We start from the raw sequence: 19,091 nt of genomic DNA, 5'->3' as shown, positions 1-19,091 counted from the left end.
GGGAACTCTCTGATGACTCATCTGATGATGAAGAAGAGGTTAGAGATTTGTGTTTTATGGCTCTGGAAGATCAACAACCAATGGTGAAGAATGATGTCATTTCTGGAAGGTGGGTGGACATCATATTGAAAAAGGGACGTGACTATGATGAAGAATTTGACACAGAACTAAAACTGGACATTGCTGAATCACTTAATGATGATTTGTTATTAGTTGAAACTGTTAGAACTGACTATGAAAGATATTTGGAAACAGTTTTAATTGAACTAAACAATTTCAAACCTCAATTGAATGATTTACAAAGTGTCCAGTTGGCTCTCAATGAATCAGTTTTGAAAAATGAGGCATTAGAAAAGGATAACCAAAAATTAAAATATGATTAGGAAAAGGAAAAGGAACATATGGTTATCAAATCGTGGGTACAAGCATCTGGTAAAAATTATGACGCCTTTTCTAAAACCATTGATGCTCAAGAAACTGCATGGAAATCTGGTGACCTCCAGATGGCAGCAGTTTTACCCTCGATTCATCAAATGCCTGAGTCGGTTAGAATTGAGACTCCCTATGACTCTTCTACCCCTGTCAAAATTGAAACTGTTGAGACCACCCCCATTGAGGTTAAAGTTGGAGCCAAAAAGGCTAAAGCTCTAGTTAAAAAGGAAACTGGCGATAATCCTTTGCCTCAAAAGTCCAAGGAGCCCAAGAATCCAAAGACTAAAAACTCAACTGAACCCAATTCCAAGGGTCAGTTGCCTGATGAAAACAATTTTCTGTTCAAACTGGAGAGTCAACTCCAACTTTTGTCAAGACATGTTCAAAGTTGTACTTTGAAAATGAAAAATCTGGACGGAGCTTCGACTTCTTGAGTTGAAAAGAAAATTGATAAAAATCCTCCTTCAAAATCAAAACAAAAACAATCTGCTCAAAAAGGAGCTAAAAATAAGAAAAAGGAGGAAATACCCATCAAACCAATTGTTTTTACTCCTGAAACTGGAGATAATGAGAAAGCTCCAGTTTCAACCCCCAGTCAATCAACTGAGACTTCTCAGGTGAAGTCTAGTGGATCCATCAAGAAAAGATGGGTTCATTAAAAATAGATGATGATTTGCTTGGATGTGCAGGGAGATCGCAAAAAGAATACCTGGTATCTGGACAACGCAGCTGGACGAACAATGACCGGATGTAACCCCATGCTTGAAGAGTTCACTGTCAAAGATGGACCGACAGTGACGTTTGGTAATGATGGAAGTGGAAAAACTGAAGGATATCGTGTAATCAATAATAGACAGATCCAGTTCACTAAAGTTGCATTTGTCAATGTTTTGAAATATAACCTGGTCAGTGTCAATAAACTTTGTGACGATGGATATAAGGTACTGTTTGATATTACTCAAGGCACCATATTTAACAAGGATTGGAAGGTGGTGATGATTGCTCCAAGAAAAGGAAATGTGTATGTCATGGACATGGAACCAGCTCCAAAAGAGCATTGCTTCTATGTCAAGGCTGATGAGGACACCAACTGGTTATGGCATAAAAGATTATCCCATCTAAATATCAAAAATATTAACAAGTTGTCTCGCAAACAACTGGTGGATGGGATACCTTTAATTTCCTTCAAAAAGGAGAAGCCATGTCCAGGGTGTGAGATGGGCAAGAAGAAAAGAGCCAGTTTCAAGACCAGACAGAATTTCAGCATCATTGAGCCTCTTCACATGCTACATATGGATCTTTTGGGTCCAGTGAATGTTCAAACCAAAACTGGTAAAAGATACACTTTAGTTGTTGTTGATGAATACACCAAATTCTGTTGGGTGGTATTTATCAGATCAAAAAGTGATGCACTTGGTGAAATCATCTCACTCATCAAAAGAATTGAACTTAAATATACCAAGAAAGTGTGTCAGTTGAGAAGTGACAATGGCACCGAATTTCAAAATACGGAACTTGAATCATTCTACACTGATACTGGCATTTCACAAAACTTCTTTTCAGCTCGTTCTCCAGAGCAAAATGGTGTTGTTGAAAGAAAGAATCAAGCACTAATTGAAGCTGCAAGAAGTATGTTATCTGAATCAGGTCTTCCCACCAGTTTTTGGGCTGAGGCAGTTGCTACAGCATGCCAAACCCAAAATCGGTCACGTCAGTTTATGTCAAAAGACATAAAAAGACTGCTTATGAAGTCCCCAGGAATCGCAAACCAAATATTGGATATTTCCATGTATTTGGTTGTCCAGTTTTTATTTTAAATGATTCCAGACAACTAGGAAAGTTTGATGCAAAAGCTGATGAAGGGGGTTCTCAAGGATATTCAGATATTAGAAAAGCCTTTAGAGTCTATAATTATAGACTGCAAAAGGTTCATGAGTCAATTCATGTCATATTCGATGAATCAAATGAAGCAATCAATAAAAGACCAAGCCTTGATATCTCTCCAGTTGTTCCAGTCGATTTTGGTGTAACTGATAATGTTCATCAATCAGTTGATACACCAAAAGATGTTCCCAGTCAAACAGACTTGGAACCAATTTCAAAGAAGAAAAGCTCCAGTGACACTCCATTTTATCCTTCCATCAGTTTCAATTTACCACATAAATTGGTGATTGGATCATATGTACGTGCCACTGCAGCATCAGCACCAGTTCAAACCCCTCCATCTCATCAAGAGATGCCTTCTTTTGAAGAAACTCGTAATGTCAACCAAAACCTTATTGACTCTGATGATGATGTAGAGGTAGTTTGGGTTGATCCTTGTCCAGTTGCTACAACTGAGGAGAATCACCAGGTGACTTGCACTGATGTTGTGCTTTATCAACCTAGTCAATACACTAAATGGATAGCAGCACATCTAATTGAGCAAATTATTAGAGATCCAAATAGTGGGGTTTAGACTAGAAGTGCCACAAGTGAACAATGCTTGAACATCACCTTCTTATCACTGATAGAACCGAAGAAGATTGACAAGGAAATGGAAGGTCCAAGCTGGGTTAAAGCTATGCAAGAAGAGCTCAACTAGTTCGAAAGGAACAATGTGTGGGAACTTGTTCCTTATCCACCAGGGTTAAAGAAAGAACCCATTGGTACAAGATGGGTCTACTGAAATAAGATGGATAAAGATGGCAATGTTGTGCGAAATAAACCTAGATTGGTTGCCAAGGGTTATTGTCAAGCAAAGGGTGTAGATTTTGATGAAACTTTTGCTCCAGTTGCAAGACTTGGAGCCATTAGAATTTTCTTGGCTTATGCTGCTCATTTGCAATTTAAAGTCTTTCAAATGGATGTCAAAAGTGCGTTCCTGAATGGAACTTTGGAAGAAGAAGTGTATGTTAAGCAAACACCATGCTTTATTAATGAAAAGCATCCTCACTTGGTATACAGACTGAACAAAGCATTGTATGGTCTTCGTCAAGCCCCAAGAGCCTGTTATGACACTTTAACTAAACATCTTCTCAACAATGGTTTTCAACGAGGTGCAATAGATAATACCTTGTTTATCTTGAAAGAAAAAGGTAATATCTTACTGGTTCAAATTTATGTCGATGACATTATATTTGGGTCAACTGATGATGCAATGTGTGAAAAATTTTCTAAAATCATGTCAACTGAGTACGAAATGAGTTTAATGGGTGAATTAACATTTTTCTTAGGTCTTCAAATTAAACAAACCATGGATGGTATTTTTATTAACCAAGAAAAATATGTCAGAGATTTGTTAAGAAAATACAAATTTGATTCAGTCCCATCAAAAAACACACCAATTGCAGCACCTTGAAATTTGGTCTCTGACCCAAATGGTAAACTAGTGGACCAAAAGGAATATCGTGGAATGGTTGGTTCACTAATGTACTTAACTGCAAGTCGACCAGATATAATATTTACAACATGTTTATGTGCCAGATTTCAGGCTAACCCAAAGGAATCATATTTGCACGCTGTCAAGCGTATTTTTAGGTACCTGAAAGGGTTCCCTAGTCTTGGTCTTTGGTACCCCAAAGGCTCAGGACTAAATCTAATGGGTTATTCAGATTCAGATCATGCACGTTGTAAGATAGATAGAAAATCTACAACTGGTGGTTGTCATTTCCTAGGGGGAAAACTGGTGAGTTGGACTAGCAAGAAGCAGACGTCAGTCTCAATGTCAATTGCTGAGGCAGAGTACATTTCTGCGGCCAGTTGTTGTGCCCAGATTCTCTGGATCAAAAACAAGTTATTAGATTATCGTCAAAAATACACAAAGACCCCAATCTTTTGTGACAACACCAGTGCAATTGCAATCTCTCACAACCCATTGATGCACTCGAAGACAAAGCAGATTGACATCAGGTATCACTTTATAAGAGATCATATTATAAAAGGAGATATTGAAATTCATTTCATCCCCACTGATAAATAATTAGCTGATGTTTTTACAAAACCTCTTGATGAGAAGACTTTTAAACACCTCATCAGCGAATTGGGAATGTTAAATCCTTGAAACTGGAGACTTTATTATGAACGCATCAGTGAAACTGATGAGGTTCTCTAGTTAAGGAGGTCCAGATAATCCTTGCTCGCTAGGCTATCGAACGCCTTTGTGATACTATCCTGGCACTTATTGATTTCTGGATCATCATTCTAGGGGGAATAGACTTAAAATGTTTTTCTAACTAAAATTCATTTTTGTTGAAAATTGCAACTGGAAAGCTCTCCAGTTGCAACTGACCAAAATTTATTTTTGTTTAAAAAATTTTGTAACTGGAACCCTCCAGTTGAAACTGGCATTGGATAATCTCCAACGTACATGTTTAGTCTTATCTCAAACTAGTGGTCAACTAGATTTTCATAACAGTAAGAATACTTGGTCAATATTTGTGATACGTGATGGTACTCAAGTGTTTTTAACCCATTCACAACTGTCACCTGACGTGTCTGACGTGTCAAGACTTTTTGTTGAAAAAGAATGCACTTTTTATGGGGATTGTTGAAGATAGTGGGTGCGTGGGAATACCAGCCGTCGTAGCATTAAATGCTTGATGGAAGATATTAAATATTTTTGAATTTCAAATTTTCTAAAAATCAAAATATGAAACGATTTCAAAAATTTGGAGATTAAATAATTTTTTCGTATATATTTCGGATATTTTCTTTCCTATATATACCCCCACCAAAATCATTTTCCCATTTACTTCATCCAAATTCCCTTCATTTACTTCCAATCATCAATATTGCTTCCTTTCTTTTTCTTCTCAATAAATCAAGAACCCTAATCCCAAAACTCTCAATTTCAGTTTCCAATCAAACTAAAATGGCACCTAAATCATCTTCTTCTCGCAGTCGAGATGTCAATCTCTTGACTGTCGAATACAACCCATTTGAAAACGTTGAACATGCCATTGGAGCCCCATCAACGCAAAATTAATTAAGTTAAATCCAAACAACCCAATGGCAAGTTTAAAGGGGACACAGGCCGCTGACTCCCTCATTGGTAGAATCCAACAGTTTCTTCATGATTCTCCAATCGGCGAAACCTTTTCCCTCAACCCACAAAAATTTTTTCATGACTATTTGTGTGAGTTTTGGTACACCGCCACTCTTTCCGATGACTGTTCATCCATCACCTTCACTCTCAAGGATGGTTCAGTCAGGTGTACCATCAAAACTGATACATTGAGGGATTCCCTACACCTCAACTACTAGAGAGAGGGTGAATCTCCAGTTACCATATCCCCGAATATTAATTTCCGCTAGGTACTCCTTGATATGGGGAATAAAGAGGTACTGGAGAACGGGATATTGATGACCAAGGGTTCCTTGACGATGAAAGGCCTCACACCATCCTGGAGGTATTTTTTCATTCACTTGGTCGAAAGTATGGGTGGAAGTTCTGGTGGTTTGGACCAGATTAACTCCTTCCAGGCAGAGATGGCATACTGCCTATGGAATGGCTTAAGGGTAGATTTTGCAAATATTTTATTTAGAAGCCTTGTATATAAGTTGAAAGGCACTAGGGGACCTTGTACCTCATTTTCAAGATTTCTATCCTTATGCTTTAAGCACATTTTGGGCAGAGAACAATACAATAATACACAATCTTTATACTCTGTCCCAAAAATGCTCAGGACTTTGGACACCCTTGTGTCAAATACGAATGAAGTCCAGATTCCCCAGCGAATGTTGTTGGCATTCGCCAAAACTGATGCACCACCACTAGGTGGATCAGAAAGACAACTAGGCGGGCCTCAAAACAATGAGGGACCCTCCAGTTCGTCTACTGGCACTGTGACAGTTGTCGAACCCGGGCAACAGTCTAACCCCACCAGCTCCAACTTGCCAGTTGCCCCACCAGTTGTATACCCCGAAAACCTCCCAACAGGTGTCCGGACGGTCCCAAAGGCAAAAAGAAACCAATAGTCTAGGAAAAGGTCAGCACTTACCACTGACACTAGTACCCCGGACAACCCTTCAGGTACTTCCCAATAAGTACCTGAAGATAGTCAAATGGGAAACTTGCAAGCAACCACCCTCGAAACTTCTTTAGGTAAGGGTGGTGAAGATAATATTGGGTCAGCCCAACCCAGAGTAGAGTCCGTGTCAGCACCCAACTTGGAGAACCAAAATTCTGACACACCTCATGCACGAACTGACGACGTTTCTGATCAGTCACAACCAGAAATCGAGGTTCCAACCTCTTCGGCCCATGATACTACAACTGAGGAGAGAGCAGTTGTAGTTGAGTCACCAGTGACCTCACTCCAGGGAAAAACTGCCTCGGTAGTGGACCCCCTAACTGATGAAACCCTATCATTCAAGAGACTGAATAATCTGTTCAGCCACCCCTATCATTCATGGATCTAGGCATGAATGAGGGTGAGTTGATTCTGGACTCTTCGGATTCAGATGAAACACTATTTGATCAAGAGATGGCTGATGCATCTGTACATGATCAGCTCCCTTCTTTCTCTGATCAACCCCTAGAAACCCAAGTTTTAGTTTCACAAGTGCTTTTTGAAATGCCTCCACCACCACCACCATATCCCACAAGATCACTATTAAACTCACTCTTTGTGCCTAGAAATAGGCACATCGCACAGCCGCCGGAGACCACACTTGAGCATTCTCAGCATGGTCTCCAATTTGAATTTCCTATTCCTTTTTCCACAACCCCTCCTATTGTTTCCACTAGCACTTGGACCACTGGAGAGGCTTCTATTAGTTTGCCTCCTCCAGTTGAGTCAATTGCCCAGAGAACTGGTCAAGTGACATCTCCCCATCTGTCACTGCAGAGCCAGTTCGTGTCTTTTCAAGTTGACATCTCAAATCTTCTCATGAGGGTGGAGGATGTTCAAAAGACACTGGACAAAAACACCAAGTCCCTCTCCAAATACCACAAGGACCATATTACAAATGTCTAAGTTGTGGATTTGGGGATTAACAAGTTCACAGCCAGTGAGGACTTGGTGTTTAGCAAGCTCAACGAGTTGGTCCAATCCTCCAATCAACTGGCAACAGCACTAAAGGAGGCCTTTGAACTGACTCAATCCGGAGTTACATCATCCATCACCAACCTGCTGACCACCACTGTAAGATCACCAGAGGTTGATTTGAAGGACTTAGAAAGGCGGGTGAAAGATTTAGTTGAAAAACCTGGCCTAGATGTAACTGAGCTTAGCAACCAGTTAGCAGCTTCAGTGGGTCAAAAGATTGAAGATACCTTGGCCTCTCGTAAACAACTTCTAATCGAAAAGGTGATGTCTGAGATCACCAAGATTGCCGCGCCCCAGGTCATTCTCACTCCAGTCACTTCTGAGATCGATCGGTTGAGGGGCAGTCTTGAAGATTTGTCCACAAAGGTATCTAATCATACAAAAGCAATTGAAAAACTGACCACTGAGGCTGGCAAGGAGAAGGAAAAAGAGGTTGTGAAGGAAGCTGTTGCAACTAGGCTCTCTCAAGATGACTTGAACTTATTACAGCAATACAAGCAGGTCAAGACACCATCTGTGGTAATGTCTTGACTCAATCCCAAGAAGTCAATCATCTGTGGAGGACAGTTCGCATGATTTATGGAGTATTCAAGGAGTGTAAGAACATGCAATTGTGGCAGTCTCTAGATCGCTTACCACATAGTTAGCATAATTTTGATGCCATAAGAAAAGGACTAGAGACTACCAAGGGGGAAAGGAGATTGTTGTTAGGACTAGTACTGATGCTAGTCAGGCTGTTGTTGTTGCTACCAGTACTGAAGCTGGTGAGCAGGTTATTGAGGAGTTTGATGATGTGGGTGAAAGGGGGAATCTTGACAAGGGCAAAGGAAAAGTAACTGATGAATCTGCCCAGCTGGCCACTAATAGTCCATTATTGGAAACTAGCAATGTTGATTAGTTGCCTCCAGTGACAGATAATGAAAGTCGGAAATTGGAAAGGATTGGGGTAATCATAAAGGAAAGGAAGAAACAAATGAAATTCAATCAAGAAGAATCAAGAAAAACTCTTCCCCCCACTCTAGTTGATGCCACTGACGCACAACTTCTGGGCTTAACATTAATTGAATACAAGAAAATTAAAAATGATGCAAGAATTTTTAATGCGCTGAAGGAAATGCTGGAGATTAAGCTGGACAGGCAATATCAAGATGATGAGGCTGGTCACGATGCCAGATGCTTAAATGTTATAGTGGAGAAGGCAAAAGAGATCAGAACTGAGGGGATTCTCAAACGATCAGAACAAGTGAAAAAGGTGGTCAAACAAGTATTGAATCCACCCAAGTCCAAAGGTAAATCAAAGACAAAACCCCTGCCAAGGGATGCAAACCTGAGGACTTGGATTGAACCAAGTGAGCCAACCACTGATGATATCAAAGCTGTAGTACAAAAACTGAGCACTGCCCAGTTCAAACTGACAAATGAATTTGAGGCACGTGCATACTTAACTGAAGTTCTACAACGGAGATATCATCCTGGAAAAATCACTGAATGGCCCCATGAGCAAAACAGAAAAGCCTGATGTTTACAGGTATGGCCATTCTGAGCATGTGGAGATGTTGAATCTGCTAGAGGCCAAGCAAGTGAAGAATAAGGTTGAGAAAGGTTGAATTTATGTGCTTCAAAGCCACATCAAGTTCAAGGAAAGCATTGAAGAGAAGCTGAACTTTGATGCTAAAGACCGTCAACCCATTTCTTCAGTTGCAAAGAGAAGGAGAACTGGCGAAGGGCCATCTGTTTAAGTTCTCCTTCCATCTATCTGCTTGTATTTTTATTTTACATTTCTTGTAACTTATGTAAATTTCATTATGTATATACAAGTTGCCAGATTGTAATTCACAAGTTAGATAGCTGATAAAATCTACAAACATCAAAACAAAACCCAAGGCATTTAATGATCTATAAAAATGCCTTAGAAAATTAATAGGTTTTATCAAACACAAGTATTTCAAAATTACAGTTGTATAGAAACAAGTTTGAAAGAACTTGGCAATATTTCAGGACAATTAGGGGGAATTTGTTAGGTCCAGTTTTACTAAAAACTGGAGCCTCTCCAGTTACAACTGGAGACTGAAGAATTGTCCAGAGATATTAGAAGTCCAGTTGCAATTTACAGTTTATGCAACTGATGACTTCCTCCAGTTGAAGATCTGAAGAACACACCTGAAGACATTCCAGTTGAAGTCGAAGACATCAAGTGGAAGAAAGGGAATGACAATTGCAGCGAAGCGTAGTTGACATTCCAACAGATCAATGAACTAGAGACCATCAGTGTTAAGGCAGTTACAAAGCTTTACACTGACTTCGAGGAGGACCTTTTACTTTACATCCTTTTACCCGGATAATAACCTTGTCTATGAATAAAAGTACAAGGATCTAAAGTGGTTAAATAAAGTAACCTTTTGTCTTACTTTATTAAGCACAAAAGAGTTAAACACTAATACTTTTCTGTGTTGTCAACCATATTTGTACGTCAAGTTGAGATCCCAATGCTCAACCTTCGACTATAAATAGAGGTCCTTGCACAAGCAAGAAAATAACTTTGCAAACACATACTTGCAATATTCTTGGTGAACTTATGCAATATTCTCTCAATCGTAAAAATGAACATTTCATAACTTTAAGTTTTTCGATTGCTAGGAGAATTTCCAAGTACAGATCAATTGTATTTTATAGGTTTTTAGGATATTTACATTCGTGTATTATCTTGGTTCCGCAACAACCTTATATTTTGTTTATGGGCAATAAATAAAATACACATTGAAAATTACATATTGTCTCACCAGTTTACATTACTTGTACTTTACATTATTGCATTGTATTTACTTATTTGTTATTGTCACCTAAATAAGTAACTTCCAGTTAACCTGGTATACTGTTCACAACAACTGGTCACGTCTAGTTGCAGTTGACGTATTGTAAAGAAATCTCACCATAGACATAGAGGTGTCTTCAGTAACCATCCAGTAAAAGTTGGGACTAATAGTCATAATATCTTTGAATAAATTTCCATTATTCTTTTTTTTTTGCCTACTTTTAATTATTATTGGATGATGTCATTAAACAATCAAGATTATATATTAACAAGTCTTCTTTAATATAAAATGACATTATCACAATTTTGTTATATTAATATAAGAGATATATATAAAATTAAATACAATAAAATAAGAACCTCTAGTTTAATATTTTTTTGCTTTTTATAAATACGCCCTAAAATTTTTATATAAAACTAAGAAAAGATATGAAAAATAATGTGGCAGTTTTATTTAAACAGCAAATATGATTTTCGCTTAGTTGTAATTTTTCCACATATTTGGTATTTTTTCATGCTATGTAGATTATTAGTTATTAAATTTTGTTATTAATCATTTAATTTTAGATCTATTTATTTATAAGCTAGTGCTCAGGTCCGTCCAAGGGATGGGGAGTCTCAAAATATATTAATCAAAAACTAAAAAAAATTAGAATTCAAGTATATTAAATCCCTATGACCAATATCACAATTTAATTAATACGAAAACTGAAGAATGAGACATATGAAAATTAACTCCATAAAAATATTGATTCCAGTTTACCTTTTTTTTCAACTTTTAATTACAATACTAATAATAATAATAATGTTAATAATGATAATAATAATTTAAGTTCATAATATATTAAATTCATAAAAGTGGTGATCTTTAAAAATTAAAAACAGATTACCTAGTAAAGGAGGAGGTTGAACCTTTTGGTAGTCGACTTTTTTTTTGGTCGTAGGTTTTTTTTAGTGAGAATATGTGAGGTGTTTGAGCATGAAAAGTGGAGCTCAATCAAAAAGCGGGTTTAACCATGAAAATCATCAAGATCTCAAATGAGAGTGCAAACCTAATAAATTATTGACGAATCTAAGGTGTATGATGATTTTCCCATAAAGATGTATCAATCTTTGAAGGATATTAATGATATATGATTTTTTTATGTAATGATTGAATAATGACGAATGAATATGTTGATGATGCTATATATTCTCTGATATTTGCAGAGAATATTAATATGTGTGTGAATTGATTGTGAATAGAATCTGACAACCAATGATGAGACCTAGTTATAGGCAGCAAAATTAGGGTTTTCTCATAATTTGGGCCGTATAGTATGACCTGGCCCAAATCCCAAGGTACGAGGATCCTTCAAGAATTATCATTTGTCATTCACCATAATAAATATAATAATATTAGAATTGGTGTTATGTAAGAGTAAAACTCTAACTTGACCTTCGAGATTTGATTGGGCCTTCACTCTACTTTCTTTCTTGGCTAGGCTCGGCACTAAGGAGTAAGGAAAGCCTTCCCTTTTTCCTTTGTCTAAGTCTTTTATCTTTTTCCTTAAGCCTAGCCGAAGTGGAGTCTCACCTCTAAGCTTCCCTCTCTCCTTTTGCCACGCTTCCATGGTGGGGTCCAGCCCAGCCTTTGCTTCTCCTAAGCCTCGGCGTGGGGCTCACCTTCCTTTGTAGACTCCGATCTCATATATATATGAATATTAGTTAATTAATATTTGTCTTTCCATCCTTCCTCCATTCCTTTGCTAAGCTAGGCGTGGAGCCTACTTCTTCCTTCTTTCCTTCTTTCTTTGCTAAGCTAGGCGTGGCCCCTTTCTTTCCTTACTTCCTTCCTTCCTTGATTCCTTGGTCCCTTCCTTCCTTCTACGCCTCGCTAGTGGGACCCACCTCCAGCCTCGGTGTGGGGTCCACTCCCACTTTAGGTTCGATGTATATATATTAAATCTAGCTCTATCTTAGTCTCGTCTGGTCTATTTGAATCTTGGCCAAGAGTTATATTTCTCCAAGACCTCGATAAAACAATCTTCCTCTGCCTATGCTTTGCTACCTTTCCTTTAGGCGTAGATTTATAACTCATCATAATCATCAAGTCTCCCAAGTTTGAAGGTAAGATTTCTTTAAGAGCTTGGGTTCAAACTTTCTTCTATTTCCCTTCAATTCTTTAGATAATTGTTTCTTTATTATTATTATTATTATTATTATTATTATTATTATTATTATTATTATTATTATATATTTTTTTTTATAAATGATAGAAAGATAAAAAAGGAGAGAAACTTTTCAAACTTTTGGGTCGGCAGTCAAAAGGAGTTGTTCTCTTTTCTTTGATCGATACAGTCTACAATTTTTTTTTTTTTTATCCTTTGAATCGACTGAGGCAACAAAGGAGTGAAATTGTACAAACTCTCTTTCATCACCTCCCTTCATTTTTCTTTTTAATCTAAATTGTAGAGATATCTACAAAAGATAAGCAATTCTTTGTTTTCTTTGTGCAGTTGATTTAATTGCATCTTGTATTTTCTTCCTTTTTGAACATAGGTGTTCTCTTGGAAAGAAAAAGTCAACCCAGTCAAGAAGAAAAAGGAGAAGGTATTATCTCTTTATTTATTTTTTTATGATGTATATTGACAAATGATAGAAAAAGAAAGTCATTTTAATCTGTGGTTCTTGATTTTCTCTGTTATCTTTTCTTTTGCTTTCTTTATTCGGCAATACCAAGAGAGGTGTGCATCTTGTCAATTTTTCTTGAACCTGAGGAAGAATTTCTTCATACATAAAAATAAAAAAGGAGGAAGGTATAAATCTACAAACCTTTCTTTTTGATTTTTTTTTATCGGTTTGATCACTTTTTAACCTTTCAATTTTTCTTTTGTAGTTGTCCCTTATTCATCAAAGGGGACTTGCAGATCTTTTATTTATACTTTTTTTCATCTTGGTTTGATATTTTTCTTCTCGGCATTATCAGATAAAGTGAAAGAAGGTATAAAACTCCTCCTTCATATATATGTATATATAATCGTATCGAGTGTCAAACTTTGAAGTATTTTTCTTCCCTTTTGATATTTTTCCTTCATTATCAGATAAACTGAATTTTTTCTTCCTTTCAATTGAAGGGTATTTTCTTTTTGATTGCTATACTTGACAACAAGATAGGCATCCTCTTCAATTTTCTTTTGATTCTTGGAGTAGGAAGGTATGGATATTTCCTTAATTTTCTCTTAATTCTCTTTTCGTATTACACATATATATTTTTTGTATATATGTATTCGCGAAGAATTTATTAGGTTTGGCGCCATCCGTGGGACGCGAACGAAACGATCTTCGTGTCTCTACAATAGTTCAACAAATAAGTCAGATTCTTGTATTTTGAAACACAAACAAGCCATATCTCCAGATAAGATTTTTACTCCAATCTTTGGAAAAGCATAATTTTTTTTTGTGAAATCTCGAGCTCGTTTCAGATCTGTTAAAAAATCACACACATAATATGTATCTAGTTGGATTTTGTTTAGGCAATATGTATATATCAAATGAAACTCGTGAATTTTTGGGATTTGGTGCCTAAAAAGAAACCCCTTATGAAGAAGCAAACTAGCAAAATATGGTCGGGTTCTGCACACCAAATGTTTGACAAAATGCCAAACACTTAACCGAGCCAGAACTGCTCCACGGCATGACAAAATGGACAAGCAAGTTGCATCTGCCATGTATAGCCACTCTCAGTTATTGTAACAACCGCCTTAGAAATGTAATAAATAAGTTTCTCAAATTTTATCTAAGTTCTTGACGTGCTTTAGACTTAAGATATGTGCTCACATGAAGGTCAATTTGATCTTAAAATTTGAATTATAAGGCGAGTTCATAATTTATTATGATAAAATACTGGATTTCGAGTCGCAAACGATCGTATTTATGAAAGTTCTAGCCCTAAGATATTCACAAATAGTCCCTACATTTATTAAGATCATTATTATTGGAAAACTATAAATAGAAAAACTTAGTGAGAGAAACTCATTCCTTCACCTTCTTCATCTCACCTCTCTCTCTCTAAAACACACACTTGCAGCCTCCATTCACACACACAAAATTCATCTTTTGATGTTGGGTTGTTAAGTCAAAATCATTTGTACTTTTATCATCCTTGTGACGATCAAAACACAATCTGGAAACAATTCTCAGGTAACAACAACAAATTTTGAGTTTTTGATCAAATTAAAAGTGTATTTTTCAAGTATTATGTTCTTGATGATTTGGTCCAGTTTTTGATCGAAAATCGTGTTAAAAGTTAATGGGTTTGTGTCTAAATATGTTTAACATCATTTGTGTGAACAAATTTGGGTCATAACATGCTTTAATCTACAAACCCCATTTTTGAATATGAGGGAAAACTTGTTCATAATGTGCCACGTCTTATTTATGTTATAGATGGTCTCGAAATCGTTAAAAGTTTTAATGGTTAGTGTTAATATGTATATATGTATTAGTTTTAGGTTCTAACAAGTCCCGGAATCGATCTAAATCTTCGTGTGTTGTTTAAGTTCAAGTATCAGCCCGTTTTGTATGTGGGACGATCTCCCTGGGACGATCTCCCTGGGACGATCTTGACCCCAAGATTGTCCTGGGCAGCCTCTTGATTCTTGATTCCTGCTCGTATGTTCTTGTGAGGTGTTGTTTTGTTGTGGTACGTTGAATGGGTAACTGATCCTTTGGATTGGTTTAGCTCAAACACTTGTTCGTTCAAACGATCATATGCCTTGTTCTTGTTCTTGGACCCTTAGGACGATCTTGAGCTCCCTCATTTTGAAACGATCTTGACACTGGAAAACCTAAGACGATTTTGCACCTTGTTCCCTTAAAACGATCTTTAGTCATGAAAATGAGACGATCTTGAACCCTTAGTCACCAAAACGATCTTGCCCTAGAACAACTAGGACGATCTTGCACCTTGTCCAGGGGGACAATCTTGGGCTTCAAACTCCTAGGACGATCTTGTATCCTGACCTCTAAAACGATCTTCAAACTAATGGAACCCTAGATCAACCTTGAACCCTAAAACGATCTTACACTCACTACTTATTATATCCAAACTTCAATACGATCTTGTTCATCTTAAAAACAACATGAACATGTTCTATAACACACCGTACTTGATTATTTAACCCCAAACCAAGTTCATAACATTATTTTCATTCGATTAAACACATTTAAGGCTACACATTGACATCAAAGCTAGTTCATAAATTGACCTAAAACAATGTACATCGTGCGAACCCTAATTGAGTACACAAAGACATGTTCTATCTTGATTATTAAAGTACAAGTTCCATAAACAACTAAATAAAGTTCATAAGTCAAAAGATCATCATTAAAGATTGTTTAACACATTATCATTATAATTACATATGTGTGAGTTCAAAGACGTACAAAACAAGTCCAATTCAAGTACTTAAAGTCCATTCAAATTCTTTTTGAAGTCAAAACATTCAAAGATCTTTAAGGACCAAATCATCAGTTCATCATGAACACTCCAATGATAAATTAAACACAAGAACCAATACGTGTGCTTAATTATGATCAATGACTTGTGATTAGGTTTACATCAAGATGTACTTGGACTCCGATAGATACAACCTATTTATCTCTGTGCTTATAATCTGTGCTTGTACCAAATCACTGTGAGTCTTCGTAGCCCCTTTTTCTGTACTTATGTTTTGGGGGTGAAAGGAATACTACATATGTTTTTATATATGCCGTAACTGCTTTTACTACTCTATGGCTATTTGACTACTTGTTACATATCAGCCGGTCCTGTTGAGGATTGTGTGTGCTCGCTTATTACATATCAGCCGGTCCTGTTGAGGATTGTGTGTGCTCGCTTATTACATATCAGCTGGTCCTGTTGAGGATTGTGTGTGCTCGCTTATTACATATCAGCCGGTCTTGTTGAGGATTGTGTGTGCTCGCGTATACATATTAGCCGGTCCTGTTGAGGATTGTGTGTGCTCGCTTATTACATATCAGCCGGTCCTGTTGAGGACTGTGTGTGCTCGCGTATACATATTAGCCGGTCCTGTTGAGGATTGTGTGTGCTCGCTTATTACATATCAGCCGGTCCTGTTGAGGATTGTGTGTGCTCGCTTTGTACATACTTGTCGGTCATGTTGATGACCGTGTGTGCACGATTATATACAAACACTTACTTATGTGCAAGTTGGTCTCTAGCCACACTATACTACTTTACTCTCGAATTCTATTGATGGCATAAAACGTTTTTATACATCTTGTTTATGAACTTAAACCTACGAACTCACCAACCTTTTTGTTGACACGTTTAAGTATTCCTTTCAGGTATGCAAGCTAATCGTGGCTAGGTGAGGTAGCATGGGACCTTTAGCAGACTGTGGGCTAGGTTTTGAAGTTTGCATGCTCTTGTTTATGCTTGATGGCAATATGCCTAACCTTTTCCCCTGCGTGGGAACTTATCTCATCTCTATTTGAAATGCTTGTTTTAACTTGTGTGCGATGACTACTATTATGCTTGTTTGGTTATGAAATTGACTATTTATGCTTAATGTATGCACTCATTTAGTATTCCTATGTAACATCCATGTGCGCGTGTGCTTTATCTTACATCCCGAGTTTTCTGCCGCTGTCGGGGTGTTACAATTATGAGGAGAGTTACATCTGCCATCAAATCTTAATGAGATTTGTAAGTATTCTTCCATACGTATGTTATTCTACAATCTCCATCATATCTTGTTATTATAAGAAAATACATATTAATGTTGTATGTGATATTGTGATTAAGCTATTCTCCATGCGGTATACTCTGATTTTATTAGCTTAGTGTGCGGGAACTCATTTGATTTGATTGTATAAATCGAGCTCAAAGTGCGCAAAAGTTGCAATGACATAACTTGTTCCACTAGCTGCTGTAATGAAACATTGAAACCATAGTATTTTAGTCGCACATGCTGGCCTGGTTATTGGTACATGTTATATGAGGTAACCTCTTGATGTTGCTTAAATGACCTGATATGAAGAAAGCCTGAAACCTGTTTAAAGCAACCATGTATGTCATGGGTTTAATAAATTCTGTGAAGAACCCTCGGAGTTTATCTTCTCCGTCAAGAGTCAAGACGGCTTTCTTGGCAGTCAATCACATTGGATAGTTCTGTTAAAAAGAGGGGTAGGATTTTACATCAACGCTTCTTAAATCGTGACAATATTAGTGGTCAGGAAAGTGTCCAAGACTCATCACTTATATAATGTTTGTTGTCAAATGACCTGACCTTGTCACTTGTTTGACGTTTGGTGTCAAATGACCTGATCATGCCAGTTATTTAAAAGTTCAAATAACATCCCACTTCAGGTACTTCATACTACTATTTGGAAGTATTTATAAACGTTTTGTTAATTTGCTGTGGCTGCACAAATAAGCTATTGCTGGTACAAACATTTGACTAGGCCCATCAAAATGCATAGACATGAAGCTCAACAGATACTGGTCAGGAGCTGGCCTAATAAAAAAAAAGAGCACCTATTAGTCTAAAAGCCTACATTTGTTTGGCCTAATTGCAAAACCATTACTGAGTGTTGTCGAGGTTGACATTTCTTGTTTATACCTCGCTAAAAATGATGCCCTGTGATGAACTCTCAGAGTTTATTAACTCCTTATAAGACAATTTTCTTGGCAGTTGATTACCTTGTGTAATTTTGTTTTTTTTTAAAAAGAAAATGATTTCACAGCTAAGAAAGGCCAAAATTCTGTTCAAGATTTTTAAATCTTTTAAAGTATATCGTATGATATTTATCTATGAGCAACATTGTAAAGGGGCCAGGAGTCATGGATAACGTAGGTTTTAGCGTTGGGCAGTATTGTGTACATTATGAAAGCGTTGGCTAGACATTCTAGAGTTGCTCATAATTTAATATAAGACAAGTCACGCTTCAGTTATCCTTTGAGATGGTTGCCAACAAATCTTCCATTTATTCTCAAGATAGAAGGAATGCCTTGTAACCTTACACAATCTAGCTCTACAGAAATGTAGAAATTTGGTATGCTCATGGCTAATGACATCTAAATTACTGCCACATAAGGTAGCATCAAGTGATGAAAGTACTCGTAATTGTTGTGAAATGCTTTAAAACAGAAGCCAAATGCCCTGCATGTACAATGAGCATTGTTAACTGGCCGCTTGAATGTATATAGTTGTTATACCGACCTGAAGCTGGTGATATAAAGCTCAGAGAGGATGTTTGTAATGCTAATGAGTATCACTATCATGCCGGCATAGTAGGCATAATTTTCAGGATATATGTATCCTCGGTCGCTTTGGCACGAGGCATCCTTTTGGTCAAAGCAAAACTGAGCTGGCAGTGACACCCTTTGCTAGTCCCCGCAAACCAGCTTTGAGCAATGCCTAACATATGCAAAATCTCAGGTACAATTAATATATGCATATTTTTATGCTTAGTGATTTTATACATACATTTAGTCCGAGTATACATATGTATATAGTATGGATATTCGCTGGATAAACATGGAACCTGTGACATGATTTTAGACATGCTGTATAGCTAAAAGCAATGAGCTTTACCTTGGCGATAAATATAAAGCCTCATTACAGCATAAGGACCAAGCATATGAAAACACCAGAGGTTTGACTCATAAGTCAGACATCTGCTCCTTTGGTGTTGTGTTGTTTGAAGTTTTGTTTAGGAGGGACTCACTAGCTTAAAATCATGCACTAGCCTCATTACGCCAAACTCTCAGTTTTTTCCTAGGTTGTATATATAGATAATAATATAAT

General features: G+C 37.1%; 1 long non-coding RNA gene across 2 annotated transcripts; it reads left to right on the top strand.

Moving 5' to 3' along the window:
- Positions 1–12,260: 12,260 nt before the first annotated feature.
- Positions 12,261–16,811, top strand: LOC122586067. 2 transcript variants are annotated; one of them, XR_006321864.1, is made up of 7 exons: positions 12,261–12,384; positions 12,817–12,867; positions 12,998–13,073; positions 13,154–13,258; positions 13,392–13,471; positions 15,871–15,953; positions 16,627–16,811. It is a non-coding gene; the product is annotated as an uncharacterized LOC122586067 (long non-coding RNA). The 2 variants fall into 2 exon arrangements; XR_006321863.1 differs by lacking the exon at positions 15,871–15,953.
- The last annotated feature ends 2,280 nt before the right edge of the window (positions 16,812–19,091 follow it).

This window comes from Erigeron canadensis, chromosome 1 (genome assembly GCF_010389155.1).
Source record: "Erigeron canadensis isolate Cc75 chromosome 1, C_canadensis_v1, whole genome shotgun sequence".
NCBI classification, from domain to species: domain Eukaryota; kingdom Viridiplantae; phylum Streptophyta; class Magnoliopsida; order Asterales; family Asteraceae; genus Erigeron; species Erigeron canadensis.
Note: the sequence above shows the minus strand (reverse complement) of the source record. Positions and strands in the feature narration are given on the sequence as shown.